Source organism: Gallus gallus, chromosome 4, assembly GCF_016699485.2.
Source record: "Gallus gallus isolate bGalGal1 chromosome 4, bGalGal1.mat.broiler.GRCg7b, whole genome shotgun sequence".
In the NCBI taxonomy this organism is placed as follows: Eukaryota; Metazoa; Chordata; class Aves; order Galliformes; family Phasianidae; genus Gallus; species Gallus gallus.
The window spans coordinates 28,374,805-28,391,805 of record NC_052535.1 but is presented as its reverse complement, the minus strand read 5'-3'; the positions used below and the strand labels follow the sequence as shown (position 1 = coordinate 28,391,805).

The 17,001-nt window shown below is 36.9% G+C and overlaps 1 long non-coding RNA gene across 2 annotated transcripts in view; it reads right to left on the bottom strand.

The window, feature by feature from the left end:
• Positions 1 to 419: 419 nt before the first annotated feature.
• The window catches only part of LOC107051792, a 72,770-nt gene continuing 56,188 nt past the window's right edge, over positions 420 to 17,001 (bottom strand). For both annotated transcript variants that reach the window (XR_005859495.1, XR_001463686.3), the window contains exon 4: positions 420 to 3,582. This is a non-coding gene — a long non-coding RNA (uncharacterized LOC107051792). The remainder of the gene's footprint in view (positions 3,583 to 17,001) is intronic.

The following is a 17,001-nucleotide window of genomic DNA, read 5'->3' as shown; positions in this document are numbered from 1 at the left end:
CTATGAAGTGGGTAATGAGAGTGCATCTTTTAAGAATTCCAGCTACCAGTTAAAAAAAAATAAAATAAAATCAACTACAGGAAATGCAATAGTCCTCTAATACTGCTGTGTGTTTTGGCTCAATCTTGTAATCTCTTGTGCAAAGTATTTGATCACACTGGCAAAAACAAACCAACAAAAAGGTTAGATAGCTTGATGAGATAGCTAGGCATATCTGCAGGAAGTGCTGCCATCACTTTCTCAACTGTACTATAATTCTCTTCCTAAATTCAAAAAAAATCACAAATGCCTTTCTATTTGATTTAGTACATATTCATTAGAGTATTGCTTCAATTTTATTACATCCTTATAGCTCTACATTTCATGAAATATTCTCCTTGATCCGTGGCCGATTATCTTTTTTGTTTGGATAGTTCATAGTCCCGGCACTGTATTAGGTGATTTTTATAATATGAGAATGGAGTCTGTTAGCAGACTAAGTAATTATCAGCTTGGATATTCTGCTGATTTTTATTCCTTTTTATTGGTGGATTTTCTGGCTAAATGGAGTAGACCAAGAGCACTTTTCTTTTTATTTCTATCAACTGACATAGAGAGACATACAAACATACTATAACTTAGATGGCATTTAATGTAAGTTAGATGACAACTAGGTTTGCATCTGTTGGGAAGATACGTTTTGTGTTCTAGCCTCAGGCAGAAAGTGATTTCAGATTAAGAATGCACAAGAGTAGTGCTATAAAATCTGTGGAGACATGGAAGTGTGCTCATAACCATTTGACATAGGAAGTTCAGGCTGTCAAACTTTGAAGTTTTAAGGGCTTAGCGATTTCTCAGATTTAAGGCCTGATTTTTATTAATGGTTGAGAAAATGAGTAATTGATCATCTGTGACTTGCTCAAAAGAATCAAGTGAAGGAGAATAATATAAAATACAAATACTTTACAAAGCTGATGGAAATTAGCCAGTAAGTTTTCAATTACTATGTGTTTTATTATTATTATTATTGGTGTTGTTTTTTTTATGGCTGAAGACATTCATGTTCAAGAAACCAAAATGGGATTGGGGAGAAAAGAATCAGAGTTGTTCTTGGTTGCAAAGGAAGCCATTGCTTGGCTGCTTTATAAGAATGCTTTTATTTGTATTTATGAATGCTTAATACCTTTAATATAATGAAAATACCTGATCAAATAAAGAAACAGAAGCAGATGCAGAAATATCTCAGATCTTCCTATGGAGAAATCAGACTTTTTTTTTTTGCCTTCAAAGGCTTAAGCTACTATCCTTCTTTTGTATGGAATTCTTGTTTCAAAATCTAGTCATTACTTCAGTGAGATAAAGAAACTTATTTCAACTTTCTTTGTGTACTCCTCTTGTATGTGTGGAGTTGGTTGTTTCTGTGCTAGTCAGGAGCATTTATTACTTAAAGGTCTCAGGTGTCACTGTAACTTCCTCCAATGCATGGAAAAGTAAACAAAAACTATGAGGACTGCTCCAGAAGAAATGCCCTCCTATTTTATGATGTTGGCCCACAACATCAGAAGCAGATGTTAATGGTATGGCACTAGAGACTGACCCTTCCTGCGAGTATTTCATTCCATTTTACTGCTGTGTAACAGGTGGCAGCAGAGGGGCAGTCTGACAAATTGGCATCTGACATGGAAGTGCATATGAAGCATAGGTGTGTCACTTTATTCCTACATGCAGAAAAGACTGCACCTATTAACATGCATTAACTCTTACTGAATGTTTATAGAAACTAAAAGGTGGGTGTTAGTACAATGAGGCAATGGCCACGTTCTGTATGACCATGCCCAGCTGTCACGCCGCAAAATGGAGAGTGTCTCAATCAGCTCATCCAGGCAAATTGATGGATTACAAGCAGGGATATGTGTATAGAGCTGAATATCAGCTTTGGTGCATTGAAAACGATGGTGACCATCTTGGAATATTAGTTTGCACCAAGTGGGCCCCATGAATGCTCACGTAAGAGGAGAAAGAACACCGTATGCAACACTGTATGTCAGAACCTACTGAACAAATATGAGGCTGAAGGTGACAGTTTTCTGGATGAGAGATAAGGTGTAATGTCACCACTATGAGCCAGAGTCAAAATGGCAGTCCATGGAGTGATGAAATGTTAATTCTCCACTGAAAATGTTCAAGATACTTTACTCAGTGAGTAAAGTATTGTGCAGTGTCTTATGGGATATTAACAGAGAGATTCTTCTAGATTTCCTGGAACCCAGACAAGCCATCAACCCTGACTGCTACACTGTGGTGCTGACTACACTGAAGTCTCAAACTTCTTGTGTCAGGCCAAAAAAGAAAATCTTGTTCTTGTAACACATAACACCAGGTCCCATATCAGTTTAAAGACTGTGGAGCACATTGCCAGTGTGTCCTACCACACCCACTATGCCGTCTGGATTTGATGCTTTCTATCTGTTTGGCCTAATGAACTGTGTGGACTGTGTGGGCAACATCTTCCTAGCAGTGATGCTGTAGTAGCAGCTGTGAAACAGTGGGTTATCTCTGTTGGTGCAGATTTCTGTGAGCGTGGCATGCAGGCTGGTGAAAATCCATAGTGGTGGTGATGATGCTGAAAAATAGTGTTTTGTAGCGGAGAATTTGCTCTATCAAATGATGTTGCTGTGCTCTTTGTATCTGTTGCAATTTCTATGTTAATAAATAGAAGGGATTACTTTCAGAGCAAGCTACATGAGAAATGATTCTTGGGAGATTTAAAGTCATGACATTTTGTTACTATCATTTTTGGAGAATTGCATCCTAAAGCCCATTTGAGTGAGGAGAAAGAATTTGGAGCATCCATAGCAGAGAATAGTAGGACAGAGCATTTAAAGCTAAAGGTTTTTCCCTAAGAATACAGATTAAGGACAAGTCATTTAGTCTACTGTGTTAGCATAACAGGCAACTGATGTAAATAGACATTTAGTCTAGAAGGATTCACAGAACATCTGTACCATATGTCTCTGTAAAACACTAGTCCAAAGTGTGCTCCTGAGAACCCATAACCAAGTGAAAGCTATGGTATGAGACGAGGCCAAAATAGGTAATTTTCAGCCTTACAGGAAGACAGGAGAAATGAGGGCAAAAACAGTACACTCGTTCAGCACAAAGCTTATAAGGTACTGTCATGATATTGCTTCGGTAGGAGTCTCAGCATTGTATAATGAGGTTCATTTTATAGTTTATATTAAGTTTGTCTCTTCAGTATAACAAAGAGGCTTTTAAGTATGCTAGAAGCATTTGTGTAGTCCCCTTTTATGCAGCTGAAGCTCTGCTTGACTGCTACTATTCAAAGATGGAATTTCAATGTATAGTTCAGAAAATCAGGTATCTCCTCTATTCTTAATCTCTCTAGTGGGTTGTTCAAAATGATCCATTTCACAATATTCTGTGAATAACCATGCCATTGCCTGTTTTATTCAGCACTGGGTATAAAGTAAGCCAAAAAAAAATCCAGGTACTCTTTCCAGGTGAACAGATGTTAATGTCTTCATTCAATTTTTACTTCCAGATCTTGCACTGCTAAGTTCCCACTGAAGTCAGCAAGTCTGCCTAAATAAAGAACAAATAAGAGCTATGTAAATGCCTCAGGTTTTCTTCCAGGGCAAGAAAATGGCTGTTGGCAACTCATTAGCTAAGCTTTTCCATAGAGAGCAAATATTCAGATTTCCATACATTAAAAATTCAGCACTTGTAATTCAAAATGCCCGAACCTGCCTATTTCTAACCTGTTTTAACTCCCATGAAAATAACAGGTAAATATTTTAAATACTACACCTTATTTCTGTTATGTCTCTACTTTTAGGAAAAAAAAAACACATAGTAATCATACATTTCACACGTGTACGAATTAATAAATTAGCATGCCACTTGCTTATAGTTCCTATAAAAGAAAATTATTTCACTTTTTTTTTTTTTAAAGAGTCAGAACTGATAACAGTCTTGCATGTGAAGATGTCTAAATCATTACTGTTTATTGGTAGGTATAAACTAGTGTGTATATACTATAGTCAGATGCTGATGGAATCAATATTGAGAGTAATTTTTAAACTTGTTTATTAAGCAAATTCAGGACAATGTGTCTTTGGCTTGATTTATTTTTTATTTAAGTGCAGCAAGTATTATTTTATCAAGTGATACAAGTTGGCAGTAATTCTCCTCTTGCTGTTTCTTTCGTTTATTGGTGGTTTGAATCTGAATGCTTTGAAAACTTTTCAACGTGAGATGTCAGGCTGAGAGAGCTGAGGCTGTTCAGCCTGGAGAAGAGAAGGCTCTGAGGTGACCTGATAGCAGCCTTCCAGTATCTAAAGGGGAGCTACAGGAACAGAGACTGTTGTGATAGAGCAAGAGGAAATGGTTTTAAGCTTAAAGAGGGTAGATTTGGGTTAGATATAAGGAAAAAGTCTTTTACAGTGAGGGTGGTGAGGCACTGAAACAGGTTGCCCCGTGATGTGGTGGATGCCCTGTCCCTGGAGACTTTCAAGGAGAGAGTGGATAAGGCCCTGGGCAACCTGATGTAGCTGTGGTGTCTCTGTTCATTTCAGAGGAGTTGGACTAGATGGCCTTAAAGGTCCCTTACAACTCTAAGGATTCTGTGATTTTATGATTCTGTGCCCTTCTCCGAAGTCCCAAGGTGAATATGAAAGGAGCCTGGTGGCAGAGAAAGCAGGGGATTAAAGGGCCTGAAGTATATAGTGCTTTTGTATGATGCTTCTTTTGGAATCTTTGACAGATGATTCAATTAGAAGTTTTGGTGAGTTAATGTTTTCTGATAAGTCCTAGATTAAAATGAAAGATTCATTACAAGTTGAAGAGATAAACAGAAGTGCACAGACCAGCTTGCATTTGTGTAGATATGCCTTTGTGCTAAGATATGATATCGAAACATGGAAAATATACAATTCCACCTTTAAAGCATCCAGCTGGTTCTGAGAAAGAAGATGATAATAACAGCTAAAATTGTCAGCTTCCCATCAGGGTGTTTCTTGACTAGCACTGCTATGAAAGTTAACAGCATTCGATATTAACTTAGATTTAGTTTTAATGATTACTGTACTGTAGCTTAGGGCAGTTTTGTTTGAACTTGTTTTGAACAGAATGGTGTCAAAGAATATGATGTGTTGGAGCTTCAGACCTGAAGTGCTGTGGCCTTTTTTATTCTGCATTTAATAGAATCTAGAATAGTGAGCACTCCTATCAGCTCTTAACAAGTAAAATTGCCCTGAAAATAAATGAGAGTTCAGTGCATCAATCAACTTCTGGAAATCGCACTACTTGCTAGAGTTGTGAATGGGAAACTTGGTTATCTCTCCTTTTGTATTCTTAACACAAATTTATTGTATTCATGTCAAAGGTGTAGCTCCAGGCCAGGAAGTTACACAGCTTGCACCATAATCAGTGCTGTGAATATAATTTTAAAAAACCCCGGGTCAGCTTAATGCTTCAGAGGTGATTCTGGGTTCAGGACATTTTATGAAACATTCACCGATAACGCTGAACTTGATGACTATAAAATAAGTTGATGCGAGGCAGCTTGGTGTTAAAATGAGCGATTTGTGGAGCGCTGATACTTTTCTGTCCCAGGATTTGAACAGAAGGACCTGCGTCCATTTTGAGGTTCTTTTAGATGTTTTAAACTCCACTGCTGAAGGACGTGCAGCTGCTAACCTAACAGAGCCAGACAGCTGCCTCTTGTTTTTCTGTGAAGGAAAAGAGAGGGCCAAGGTTGTGAAACTGAGTGTTTTACAGCTACTACCTCTGCATCTTTATCTTTCTAATTGGAGTGCTACAGTTCAGCAAACTGTTATGCCTGTTGGCAGATCTTCACCGTTCAAATTTCCTCAGCATGCCTGAGGGTTTTATTTGAGGTGAAACTCGAGGCTCCGTTTATATTTACATTTTAACTTGCACTTATCAATATGAGTCGGGGGATCGATATCTGGAGTTCTACCTTCTTTACTCAGGATTTTATCTTTTTAGTTATGCTTGAATATGGCAGTGAGCAAATCAATATGCTATACTTAAGTGTTTAAGCAAACTGTCTGTTTGCTGATCATTAGATATCTTTCCAGTTTCTAATTCTAATTTGCTACTCCACAGCTAGACTTTATCTCACCAAGTAGTTGCAACACAGACTCAGGATTTGCAGTTACAGACCTTAATGAAACAATAAGCATAGCTGTCACGCTTGTTCCTTTAGTCTTTGTGTATGTCTCCAGGTAGTGAATATATGACCTGTAAACTTAGAAACTCTGCTTTTTTTTTTTTCTTTCTTTCTCTCTGCCCATCCCCCCTGTTTTGATGAAACAAAAACTGAAATAGAAGGAAGGCCTGAGGCATAGATCAGGTTATCTTATTCAGGAACAGGCACGGTGCATGACAAACCAGAGTCAGCAGCACAGCAGCGTCACAGGAGATCCTGAGTAAAGCCTTCACTGGCATCTTTCATGTCCACAAATTGCGTCTGTGTTCCTCAGCTCGCAGTCTGTATCCTTCTGAACCTTATTAGGCCACTGCAGTAGGGCCAGCTGTATGCCAATGAGCCCTCTAAAATTCCTCCCTGTGGCTTTGTTACTTCAACTTCATAAAACAGATCAGGAAGGCCAAAGATCTCCTTTATTATTTTGCTGCCTCTTAATAGAGGCAAACAGTAGAAGCCTGGGTGGCAGTTTAGTATAAGTGGAATAAAAATAAAAATGCAGTGTTCTGCTAATGGCTTCATCTAAAGGTTTCAGCTTTTTCTTGTCTTTTCTCCTTTTTTTTTTTTTTTTTTTTTTTTGGCAAAGGTAATCTCTATTTCATCTTTACTACAAGCAGTGCTCTTGGCCTATTTATAACTGCAGCTGCCTCAAGAAAGCCTAAAGGAGATATGATCAAACCAGACGGTACAGCAAAACACATATAAACATGCAATTTGTACCAAGGAATAATTTGAAGTATGAAGGGGAAATGTCAAGTACGATGTCTGAAAACCAATTTGGCTTAAAATTCAAAGCATTATGTATATGTGGCATTTGCCAGCTTTCCACTCATCCTTGGAGGAAAGGCAGACATCAATCACACCTGCATGTCAACTACTGCCAACAATGCTAAAGTTCTTCAGTGATTTTCTCCTCCGGCACACATTAATTTAGAATATATTCATGTAAGAACACTTTCTGTTCTTATAGGTATACAAAAAGTTATTTAATCTTGGGTATTATTTAGTTTCATAACTTGCATGTCACTACTGTTACAAGTTCATTTCCATTCAAATGTTGCTGTATAATAGGAACAACATTTTCTGTATGTTATTAGAATTCTTTGAAAGATTGACCTAAAATGGTTTTCAGACCATAAAATTATCTAATTATGTGCTCTGAAACAAATATACAAGACACATTGCTGACATATTTTTGAAACCAAGTGGTTAAAGAAAGTTTCTCTTATGGCTAAGCAAGGATTATTCCTCCCCACATCGCACTAGTATGCAATATTTAATTCCTCTCTACCCCAGCAGAGACAGATTACTTACTATGAGCTAAGAACAACTTGTTACATATTTGGGAATCTCTTGTTGTGCCATTTGGCCTTATCTTTTCTGAAGTTCCTAAACTAACTCCTTCAACTTTTTTTTTTTTTTTTTGCAAACTTCCTTCCCATTGATATTCTCTACACTTCTAGTTAGTCTTTATTCTTTATAGTGAGGCGCCTAGTGCCAGATGGAGGCAGTATTTTGGCTGAGGTTTGTTGGGTTTAAAAGGAGTTAAGAGTAGGTGGAGTCTTGTGCGGAATACTACTTTGCCCTATCTTCACTATTGTCATTTATGCATGACGCTTTGTACTCATTTTTACTGAAATTTCTTTTTGTTTTTCTTAATTATTACAACTTCAGGGTTGATTTATATTTGTTTTTTCTTATACTCTAGAATGTTTAAAACTTACCTAAATTTAAGCTACCATCTTGTTCCCCCCTTCTCCAGTTATCCAAATTCCTCACTATCAAGATTGCCTTTGACTAATGATGAGGCAGGTGTGCAGTTTTTATTGGTCATTTGATTATTTTTTTTATATTTATTTTGTATGCTTGAGGTGATTCTGTTACGTTGATTTCAGAAGAAACCGAAGGGTAAGGAGATGGTCAGTGAAACTGTGTATTCTGGTTGATTGGTTTAACCACAGGGATCAAAAAAGTTTTAAGCATGTTTACTACCTCGTATGTGGTTTCTCCCTTTTCCTTTTCTGTTACTTCCTTAGGTAACCTTAGGTAAATGGGATCCTAGCCCTGAAAAACTAAGCAGTTGTACTATCTTTTTTTTCTTCCAGTAGTCCAGCTGAATTCATGTAGAAAAATTCTGGGACCGGATTTCAAGTCTGTTTGGTCGAGAACAGTCAGTGATATTGCTAGAAATGAAACTTATAAGAGATACTCAGCAATACAAAATAAGAACGTGAATTTTGCACATATTTTTATGAATTTTGTCTGTTCATTGTGAATGTAAGAATATGAAAATTGTTCTTTGTCTTTCTGAAGACCTACAGGAGAAGTGGGGCACCAATGCTTCTTCTTCCCTGATAAATACAGAATGTCTTCAACTTCTCTCATCATTTTAGGTATTAGTCATTTTGACTGTTCTTTGTTCTGTTTTGTTGTTGTTGTTTTTGTTGTTATTTTGTTTTGTTCTGTTTGTTGTGTTTTTTTTCCTGTTCGGTTTACATTTGGCTAGAGTCCTGCAGTATTGGTGTCATTATTATTGCTGAGCAGTGATCGTACTTGAGGTGATTAATATTTGGAGAAGTTGTTTATTTCAAGGTGGAAGAAATGACTTAAAATTCCAAAAGGAGGGAAGCACTACTTGCTTCCTTACAAATGTCTGTCCCCATACTGTCTATTGCTATGCTAAGATAAATGGAGATTGGGATTAATCTGACACTGCCAAAAATGTTTACTGGTGTAGTTACACAAGAGAAGATGTGATAAGCTGTAGAAAAGATGCCTTGATTAATGTTCTTCCCAACCATCTCCTATAAAAAAAAAAAAAGAATTGTTTATTATTTGCTGCTACTATTATTATTGATTATCATCATGTGAATCATTGTTCACTTTCTATCCATTTTTCCTCATGTGCATCTGACATGTAAGATCACCATGCTACAGTGATATTCAGAAGCTGTTAGTTTGCTTTGGAACTGTAATGTTTATTCAGCCTATAGCAATTGAGAATACTGTGTCCAGTTCTTGGCTCCCCAGTTCAAACAAAGACAGGGATCTCCTAGAAGGAGTCCAGTGGATGGCTACTAAGATGATAATATGCATCTTGTGTATGATAAAGATTGAGTACCCTGGGTCTGTTCAGCCTGGGAAAAAGAAGGCTGAGGGCGGAATCTGATGAATATATGTAAATGTTTAAAGGGAGGTAGGAGACAAATGGATAAGGCCAGGCTCTTCTTGGTGGTGCGAAGCTATAGGACAAGGAGCAATGACATAAAACTTGAACACAGAAGTTCCGTTCTAACATGCTGAAGAAATTCTTTATGGTAAGGATGACGGAGCACTGGAACAAGCTGCCCAGAGAGCTTGTGGAGTCTCCTTCTATGGAGATATTCAAGACCCACCCGGACAAGTACCTGTGTGACCTGTTGTGGGGTACCTACTTTTTCAGGGGGTTAGACTTGATGGTCACTTGAGGTCCCTTCCAACCCCTGCAATTCTGTGACTTTATTTTCATATATTTATTTAGTGAAAAAAATCCCATATTCATGCATATCCTGTAGCAAGCAGAGTGGAATGCTCCACTGTGTTTCTGCTTTTATTTTTAGAAATGGAATCGACTTCCATTAATTAAGAACTGATACACTGGAGGTTTAATCAAGTGCAAGATAACAGATTACTCAGCTAATCCACTGGCGGGCATAGTGAGGGGATGCCAGCAAGCAGATGATGCTGGTGGAAGGCTGTCAGTGTCGAGGTGCTCTAAAGGAATCTGCATGCTTTTGACGATAGACTCTGAAAGTACCTGTACTGTGGGGAAGCGAAGAAGACACTTGACAAACAAGTTAGCCTCAGCGTGATTGTAGGCTTCATGTGGCATCTCAGCCAATAGGCAAGGCTGCCCATGGGTCAGAACTGGCACCTTGGCTGGGCAAGCTGAGGGACTTGGGGTTCCATGTAGAAATTCTGTTCACAAGCCTGGCTTCCTCCTGGATATTGCTGATGCAAGTCTTATCCAAGACTGGTGTTAAAATGAAAACATTGTGTGCATGTGGCCTTGATCTACAAGGCAAACCCAGCCATTCTTGCCTATTGTACAAAATGGTTTTAACTTGTGGCCTTTGCTTTAAGGAGACAGCACATGATAGTACTCTGTAGTCAAGTGTGAAATGTATGGATGCATCTGTGACATCGTATGTATGTGTGATGCTAATTGGACATTTAGCAGCATGTTAAGTAGATTTGGTACTTATTCATTTCCAACTTTTCACTGTTTATTGTCTGGCTTGGAGCAGATTTTGATAAATGAGGCTATAAGAGTTATTTTAAATTGCTTTAGCCACATAACTACTGCTTATTGAGCCTTCCTGTGCTATACTTTGAACGCTTTTAGAAAATACAGTCTGTTGTAATAGTCTCTGCTATAAATTTTGTAAAGCTGGAGTGGCTGCATTTTTGTTGTTGTTGTTTTGTAAAAGGCATACTATGTTTGCAAAGTCCTCCGCAACTATTGAAACTCTGGGGGATAATCTTGCTCAAACAAAACATCAGAACTTGGGTTGCTGCATAAAAAGAAACAAAGTTTTTGCAACTTTCAGTCTTCTGAAGACTGTGTTTGATGTTCCTTTCTTTTGCTGGACATGAAGCTTCCTTCTTTTATTTAACAGTGGTCTATTACATTCCTCTAGAGTGAGCATGCTTCCTTTGGCATTCCATCATCATGTCAAGGTGGTACTTCACAATATTTTTCACATTTTCTGCCTCATACATCAAACTATAGAATGTTATCCATAAGGCACAGCTGTCACTCTGTAAAATTTTTAGCAATGTTCTCATTTTTATCTGACATCTGGAAATACCTAAAGTAATAAAAAATCATTTCTACCTCATATTTGCTTTGGTGCTCATTCTGTCCCTGTCAGTGTCTGTGTTATAGCAGGCGAGATTTATATATCCCCTTACTTGGCATTCTGTGAGGGTCATGCAACAAGGCTCAGACTGTGAAATTATTCCTGTTTTCAGAATAAGAAATAAAATATTATTTCAACTTGCTAAAACTTCCATTGAATGTATTATATATGCTCTTTTTGAACATGTATCAACACTTCACTGAATGGTTTGTTCTTTCCACATGCGTTTTTCTGTACACATTCTCGCATTCTCTTGTTTCTGTGGTTCTGAAGAGGATCATTAACTTCTGCAGGATCATTTACAGAGAATGATTTTATTTAAAAGAGGACAGTATTTCAGAGTCTGCCCTTTGCTATTCAGTTGAACTAAGTGCAATTTATCATGGCAAATACAATCCTCTAAGCATTTAAAATCATCAAGGGAGAACTCATTGTATTTTAAAGTAAAAAATTTGCATTAAAATCAAGATACATTCTCATAATCTAATACAGCTTGGAGGGAAAAGAAAAAATCAGAGTTCTAAAGCTTTTAGCAGTTAAATCTGTTCAGTGTTACTTCCATGCAGCCAATATCTTTCCCTGATGAGCAGAGTAACTTGAAAGGGCTTAATGACTTTACATCCCCAGCAGAGTCCATAATTCATTTCTTAAATCATGTATGAAACATAGTTGGGTAGTATGACTGACGTAGAACCATTGTGGGTTCATTAATGAAACTCTACTCTGTCTGTTTCACAAACATTGACTCCCATATTTTATTGACGCAGATGTGTTGGCACAGATTGCTGAAAATGACTTTAGAAAAAGTTAATGCAAATATTAGTAGGTTAGTCCAGTGTCTCTTAATCTGCAAAGGTACACAGATTTGAATTTACTGTGGTTTGGAGACTCTCTGTCCAATATTAGCAATTCAAATAAGGAGCTTGCTTTATACTAGAGAGCAAGAACTGTCAGGGTTTCAAAGTTAATTAGACTAAACAGACAATTAATTACATCTTATTAAAATGTAAAGGACCTGTGACAAATTGCACTAATTGCATGTTCTTATATATCTGAAGAGGTCAGGCTACTTAAAAAGTGCGTTGTTAATGGAAGACAAATGTAGTTTTATGTGCTCAATCTGAATATTATAAACTGCATTATTTATGACTCTGGTGGAACACTTAATAATTTTAAGCTTTAAATCAAGCTGTTCATTAAGCCAGGGAGTCAGCACACAGCCCTGATAGTAGTCTGTAAAAACCTGCTGCCAATGTAATATTAATTTGAAGGTTTGTTGTTTGCCCTTGTTCCCCTTTTGGCAATTCAGAGATACAGTTATTTTCAAGTATGTAAACCCTAGGGGAGTTTGAGCTCTTTGAAATGTTCTGTTATTCTTCCAATCAAATAGCACAAAAACATCTTATATTATTAATATTTGCCATAATGTAAAATTCAACCTCTCCCAGGTCTGAACTATTATAGTTCTATCATCTGATAATAACTAATAAAATAAAGAGGAATAAAACAGCAGTTGTTAGGACAAAGAATACAGAGGAACAGTGAGGAAATTCCCTAAAAGCTTCCAAAGTTTTGCTGTCAAATGCATAGCCACTACTGAACTTTTGGGTAGATGTGACTCATCTTCAGTCAAAATGAGCTATGCTAAGTGGAGAAGCTGCTGTTTGTGCATTGCAAATGGGCTAACTTAAGACTGATGCAAGAGTGAAGATTTACCACAAGTTTGCTGTGATGGAACAAAAGGGAGATGCCATTTCAAATCACAGCTAACAGAGGACACAGAATTGCACTTAGACACTCTTTGTCACAATGTGGGAGGCATATCTTATTTCTTAGACTTCTCAGAAAAATTATCAGTGCTAAGAAACGTGTGGAGTGAAAATGAAGGACAATGCAACGATATGAATTACAAAATGCTTGTACCGGGATATAAGCATGCTTGCTACAGAGCCTCATACACAAAAAATATTCAAAATTGCAAACTTGTCTCACACACTTCCATACCAGATCACAGAACGTGGTGGCAGAAATACCATGGCATTCTCAGAGCATTACAGATGATGATCTGCAAGACTAACTACGTGATTTTATGCAGTGTGAATATGTGCTGTTTCGTGAGAGTCAGGATTTTTGAGAGGGAAGGATGAGGTGTCTGGATATGAAGTTTGGGAGGTATTTTGTTGTCCTTTGGGTTCTATCAGTTTTTACATCTGAAGTTTACCTTGAATTCTTCCACTCTTCCAACTATCTGCCAATTAACATCTAGATATAAAAAATCTTCTTAGTTTTTGGGTAATTTGGGTAATTCAAGTTGCACAAATTCAGTTATTGTAATGCCTCATCACTTTCAAGTTAGGGGAATGCAGCTATCTTCTCTGGCTAACAGAAGTTCATAGTTCTGTATGAAGCATGTTGCTTTGGCCAAAGAGATACCATTTTCAAATCTGAGTAAAAATTAGAGAATAATCACAAGTGGAAGTGATATTTTTAATATGGAAAGCCTATGTACTGATTTTTAATTTTTTGTTTTAAAAAATTTGAGATAAATAGGGAGGTTTAGTGTCAATACCCTATATATATATATATTCTATCTTGTACTATTCTTCTTTGTTAACAACAGAACATTTTGTTTTATTTTGTTTTTCTTTCTAGTTTAAGGGAATACCTTTCCACTTTATAGGAATAGGATGCTTGTGGAAGAGTACCTTAACCACAGTGGAATATTATGAAGTGGGTTTCTTTCTCATCCTTCTGGACTTGTCCTGGTTTTCCTGGGTTGACTGGACATTTATTGGACAAAAAATATAAACCTTTGTGCTATGTATTTCTAGAACCTATCGACAGACAAAACAGTTCCTTTAAACAAACAAACAAAAACTTACACTTTATAAACATCGGACAAATGTCCTATGAAATTGCTATGGCCAACTCAGCCATACTGAATTGCATGATGTAGGTTCAAGACATGTTTATGAAAGGTTAATTCAAACATAGTTGCTATATGATTTGATTACAATATCCTGTAAATCTGGGTAAATTTCTTAGAAATTCCTGAGCTTCTACAGCTTTACAATAGATTTAGGCTTTTAAGTCTATTCCATTGTTGCAATTGTTTGGATTACATAATGTTGTGTAAAAACGTATTCTGGATTCGATGTGCATTTCTTTCCAAATTCATAGACAGTGGTGTTGCAAGAATGAAATTAGGGCAATGTGTCTGAAAGCTACCATCATTTGTCTGTGTCTTCCCTGGCTTTGAACCATGGTCATATGCTTCTGCAATATACTTTTCTTCATTAAACAGAGAGGCTAAAATAATCTTTTTGATTAGCTCAAACAGACAAGAGTAATGTGCTAATTTTATTTAAAGATCAAATCCATAGATATATTTCCTAATGACTTGGTTGTATCAGAAGACAAATTATGGTTATTAACAGTGAATGCAGAAATCTGGAAAGTAAAAGAATGAGAGTTGAAATGATCAAATACAAATGGGATATATTTTGACTACTGATAAAATAATTTAAATGCTTTAAACCATATACTTAAATAATTCCTAAACAATCTGTCAATATAGGGTACGAAAGACCTTACTTCAGCAAAACATTTAAATATAAATCTAAAGTAAAGTAAGTGGTTTTTATAATCCCAGTGATTTAAAAAAAAAAGACTATTCACTTCCCTTATTTTCTCAATCTCATGATTTGTTCAGCCTAGTATTCTTCTGTGCTGGTATGAATGATTAGTGCATGCACAGTGCCATGTTATATTTCTTCTCATAATAGGGATGTACGTCAAGATTTTTCACTGCTATCACACGTTTCTCCCTTCAGGGTGTGGTTTAATTGGCCCATGAAGAACTTCATCCTTGAGTTTGTGACAGTTCTTGCTACTACAGAATAGTGACAGAACCAGATGCTCCAAGGCTGGTTCTTGCCATCCTTAATGCTCAAACTGTATCCCTCAACATTCAGAGTTTTTCACATTACCACATTAGTTGGCCTCTGGCACTTAGTGGTGGTAGTGAGCTTATATTTGCTTCTGGTTATGAGCAAATTTCTGACTTTAACCACATGTGAAAGCCAAACAGACCACTTTAATACAAGCTTATTATAAAGTTTTTTGGTTTTTCTTGTTATGAGTCTCTCACCATCCCTTATCTATGCAATAGCAGATAGAAACTAGGTGCCTTAGAAGCAGTGAAGTTTAATCCAGTACTATCATTTCATAGTCCCCAAGAAATGGACTGCAACAGAAACCTAAGCGTGAAATATCGGCATGTGTTGCACAGAGACTTTATGTAAAAACAACACCTTTGTAGATTGAAACAGAAGTCATTCATAGAATGAAATCTTCCTCTGAAATGATCTGTTTATACTCCCCAGTTTGTAGAGCTTACCGATAGTTGTTGATATGAATACACATGCAGGAAGCAGGAAAGTGTTGCTTTCTAAATGACTGCATTTGGCTGTGCTCCCCAGAGAATTATTCAGGACCAGCAATGATGATCCTCGGGGTCTAATAAGGATAATAAGTTGATTCAAAATAACACAACGTCTGCAAACCCTTGGATGTTCTGCACAGCGTATGTATTTGACAGGAATATTGAACATACCACTCACAGCCAGTGAGGGAGACAAAGACTGGTTTAGCCTTCCATCCTGAATGTCTGTCACAGCATGGCTGGGGCAGGGCTGTGCTTGGCTGCGTGTTCTGTGACCTGGGAACTGAGAAGAAAATGGGTCTTCTGCAGAGCAAAGGGCATAGAAGATTACAAAGGGAGAAGAGGATGAGCATATATGTACTTATAACAGGATTCTGGGTAGGGCAACAAATGAACCATTTAGAGTATGGTTCAGTTTGACAGGAAAAGGGGTCAAATATTCACAACTACTTATTTGAATTGGGTTGGAGATCAGAGATACAGAGGGAGCAAGCAAGGTACTTGTTGTAGTAGGCGCTTGACGGGGAAATTACCAGATATATATTTGTTGATTTGGTCACTAATAGATCCTGAATGTTTCCCACATATTAGATGCTTCCTATAGTAATTTTACCACTTCTGAAGTAATTCTGAGTGTGTATTCAGTCTTAATTCTACATTTAGTGATAAATGATGAAATAAGGCAAGTGAAAGCATTACATGTATACTGGAAATGCATGTTCTGTGTATATATTTGCATATATCTGTGTGGTACTGCTATGCAATCTGCTACAAGGGGGAATAGTTACTTAGACAAACTCACATAAAGTCGGTCTTCCCTTTCCAGATGTTTTCTGAAAAAGCATTTCCTATTCCCTTGGACAGCCAAGACTAGGTTAGATACTTAAAATCATTGCAAACAGGTTTACAACCTGATATATCAATTTTCTAATTCACAGTTGAATTTTTATGTTATACCTAACAGTTCTTTTAAGAGATCACAGCTCTCTCCTTCAGTACATCACTTCACCACAGTATTGCATATTTTTAATGAAATTCATAAACTTATGTCGAGTTTCTTATGATGGTCTCTGGAGTATCAACATTCAGCTAGTCAGTGAAAAGAAAAGTAGGCAAATATACATTTTTCCTATTATGTAAGTCCATACCCTGCAGAATGTGTTCACAAAGTCAAATGCTTATTCTGTATTTACATCTATCTTTTCTCATTCATGCAAATTCTAACTGCACTTTCTACCCAGCATAAGACTCTTGCAGTTTTCCTGTTCCTTTGCATTAACACTTAATCCAAAATCATAGATAGCATTTGTAAATGATATTGGTTTGCCATTTATAGTTTTGTCAAGCAAGACAGGTTTTGTCTAACAAGAGGTTAAAAATAATTGTTCCATTTGAAATAATGGAATGAATATTATCTAACAAGTAAT